This window comes from Dipteris shenzhenensis, chromosome 5, assembly GCF_047967505.1.
Source record: "Dipteris shenzhenensis isolate YYH24624 ecotype China chromosome 5, Dip_SZ_1.0, whole genome shotgun sequence".
NCBI classification, from domain to species: Eukaryota; Viridiplantae; Streptophyta; class Polypodiopsida; order Gleicheniales; family Dipteridaceae; genus Dipteris; species Dipteris shenzhenensis.
In genome coordinates this window covers 24500746-24504341 of record NC_141600.1, presented here as the reverse complement: position 1 = coordinate 24504341, position 3596 = coordinate 24500746, and the positions used below count along the sequence as shown (strand labels likewise).

The window sequence follows — 3596 nt, the reverse complement described above, 5'->3', positions numbered from 1 at the left end:
CACTGCTTCAAGTGCTCTTCATCCATGTGGCACTCTAGACAACCCAAAGAGCCTCACCCTTTTCTCTGCTCTTCATCACTACTCTTTACTCAGAGCATCTCCCTCTTCTCTACTCTTCACCACTCATTTCATCCATGTGGCACTCCAACCTTCCACCAACCTACCACATGGCAATCGAGCCTCACCCTCCTCTCCATCCTTCTCCCTCCATCCACCACGTAGCACATCTTCTACTCTTGCCATGTGACACTTCTTCCTTTAGAAATGTAAGAGATGTAGAGTCAATGGCTCTTAATAATGTTTTGAGGATGCTCCAAATATACTTTAAAAATAAAATGTGATCATTAGCCCCTAATGTTGATTATAACATCTAATATATTCATTAGGTCTAAATTAAAGCTTGTAATGAAATCATAAACTTTTATTGTTAACAATGCAATGTGGTCTTTCTCCCTTAATCTTGATTAAAATGTTATGCCATTTAGTATTGCTAAACAATTTTTTACTTAAACAATTGACCATGAGGTTAATTTTGTCCATCTTTAACATAATCTTTCCCTCACCATCTATCTAGCATTGACACTAGCAAGTGTCCCAAAATAGACCCAAGGGACTATTGATGTCATACTTTATATCTTAACCAAGATGGTGAGATTGCCTTCTTCAATATAGTCTTTAAAGGCTAAGTCTTTCCTTCATTCCATCCCCTCGAATGCCAAGAATAGCAAGAGTCCTTAAGTAGATCCAAAAGCCTATTTGCACTAAAAGCCAAGAAAAGTATATTAATCTTGTTTTCAAAAATGGATTATGAGGGAGTAGTACCATGACATTTGTAAATGTCTTAAGGACATGTAGTAATGCTTGTACCCACCTTGAAAAGGTAGTTTCAAGACTAAGTACATTAAAGGAAAAGAATGTCTTGATTGTGAAAGTGGGCATGAAGCCTATAAGTTGGAAAAGCAACTAGTAGTTTCAAGCCTAAATAACATTAAAGGAAAAGAATGTCTTGATTGTGAAAGTGGGCATGAAGCCTATAAGTTGGAAAAGCAACTTGAAACTCTAAAGAGTACGTTTTGAAAGATTTTAAAAAGAAGACCCAATCGTAATTTTATTATCAAAGGGTGACCGTGAAATATAGAGAAAGGAACACTCCTAGCAAGAATCGAAAGTTGATATATTTTTTGGTGGCTATGATTGCAAAATACCCATTTAGATATCACTTACTCTTAATTTTAAGGACTAAACCTACAAATTACATAGTTAGACTCGGTTCTGATGTAGAAAATTTGATTCAGACAAATTTGTTTTTTGTTAGCAGTGGAAAGGAACACTAGGGACGAACAGTGGAAAGGAACACTAGGGACGAACGAGAACATTCTAAGAGAGGAGAAGTGACTCCTTAGGTAGTTGGAATTCTATAGAAATGAAATGAGAGCCGAACGGAAATCTTGGGGTCGAACATTGGAATTTCCCATTTTTCAATGTATGGGCATTTTTCAATGTATGGGGGGACATAATGGAATTCTATGGAAATGAAATCAAAGAGAGCAAGACCCAAAATGTTTGGTCTCTTGGTCTTGTGCTCTAAGGAAGAGATCCTCAACAAGAGCTCGAAGGTGATTGTGTGAGCTCCCATGGCCAGTGCCAGCCTCCCTTGCTGCATCCCTCATTACTGCTACCCTTGCCCTCATTTCCTCTGTAGCCTCCCCTTCCATCAGCTCTCGTACCGCTCTCTCTACCTCCCTTCTGTTCGTCTTGTTTTCCTCGTCCCTCCCCAGCTCCAGTCCTATCTTCCATTCATTGACTATCATCCAACAGTTAGTCATCTGGTCAAACATATGTGGCCATCCCAACATGGGTAACCCCCCCCTTATGCTCTCCAATGTTGAGTTCCAGCCACAGTGCGAGAAGAAGCCCGACACCGCTGGATGTGCCAGCACCGCAGCTTGTCGTGCCCAGTTGATCATCTTTCCTCGAGGTCCTATTTGGTCCACAAATCCTTCCGGTAACGCTTCCAAAACATTAGTCCGATCCCCGAGGCCCAGGACTGAGCCTGCTCTAATTACCCAAAGAAAACGCTGCTCGCTCGCTATGAGGCCGAAAGCGATCTCTTGGACTTGTTCAACCGACAGGTTAGTCACGCTTCCAAAGGAAATGTATAGCACTGATGAGTTGGGTTGCATATCTAACCAGTGTGCGCACTCTTCTTCTTTCCACAGACTCGTCCCAGCTTTAGTGTCACGAGAAATTCCTTCCTCGTCGAGGAAAGACGATGGTAACAAAGGACCTATCGCATGGAAGTTTGGGAGCGCTTTGCAGACTTCAGACTCCAGCCCGTCAAAAGTGTTTCCAATTACAGAAAAGGGCTCGTCGATATTGCGAATCTGTTCCTCAATCCAAATTTTCAGCCATTGTAGTCCAGGAATTCCGACGGTAGTTTCAAAGGGGAGGTAAGGCAGGATGTATAGGTGAGACTCCCGGTATACAGGTGACAAGGTCCATCGGCAGTTTGGGTCCGAAAGGCTTGACTGCACGTTAAATAGAGAGGCCAATTCGTTAAACATGCTCAGGTAACAACTTACTCATCGCTCACTCTTTCCGAATTAGTGGACAACACTTTTGAGTGCAAGCGGGGAAATAAAAGGTCGAGGAATACCGGTGCCTTCGAAAGGATTGAAGCCGTTTGAGGTGATCTCGTTGGCATGATGGTAAATCGTAAATACTGTAGCAGACTGTGGCCAAAACAGGACTCTTGGGATCTCGAGTTTGTTGGTGACTTCTCGCAGCCTTGATGTAAAGCAATCACCGATGACGCAAGTAATGGGAGGGGAATCAACTCGGAGTCTTTGGAGCACGTCCTCAATGACTCCGCCCATGCTTTCGAGAGCACGTGCGAGGTAACCGGCCATCAAATCGCGGTTGCAGTCAGGGGGTAAGCCATCAGGGATGCCAACGAAACGGATATGGGGAAGGAGATGAGAGTGAGGGATGAGAGAGAGGTGGTAGTCGATGAGGATGACGGTAACATGGACATGAAGAGCGACGAGTTTGTGAGCGAGGTGGATGATGGGGTTGATGTGGCCTTGAGCGGGGAAGGGAAAGAGAACAGCGTGAGGTTTGGGGAGGGAGGCCATGGAACTTTGGAAGGGAGGAGGAGGCGGCGGAAGAGGAGAGATGATAAGTCGTGAGGGTGTGTATTCTTGGCATTCTTTATACCCAAAAAAATTTGTATTATTGTCGTCTCTTGCCATCGTAAGTAACGTCACATTTTATTTTAATTTTTGGCTTGCCCTCTTTAGCAACTATTTAATTTTGGGAAAATAGAAATTAGACATTTCTTGAATTTTTTGGAAGTGCATTTTTCCTATTGGCTTTTCTTCATTGGAGGCATGGCCAAAAGTAACCTCCATTAAGAAGTCTCCTAACTGTGCTTGCTGAAGCAAAATGACCAGAGCATTCATGACACATTTCTAGGATTCTCCTAGTCTCCATGGGATAGACCACCCGATGGAGCACCTTATCTTTTCCCAATTTATAAAGAATGTCATCAACAATAGTATAGGGACAAGTTTTCCTTACCAATCTCTGATTTTGTT

At 43.0% G+C, this 3596-nt stretch overlaps 1 pseudogene across 1 annotated transcript; it reads right to left on the bottom strand.

Moving 5' to 3' along the window:
* Positions 1-1538: 1538 nt before the first annotated feature.
* LOC147901774 (UDP-glycosyltransferase 85A7-like) lies at positions 1539-3143 on the bottom strand (annotated as a pseudogene). The gene is made up of 2 exons (XR_015540974.1): positions 2657-3143; positions 1539-2528 (listed from the first exon to the last, which is right to left on the bottom strand). The product of XR_015540974.1 is annotated as a UDP-glycosyltransferase 85A7-like (transcript).
* Between the last annotated feature and the right edge of the window lie 453 nt (positions 3144-3596).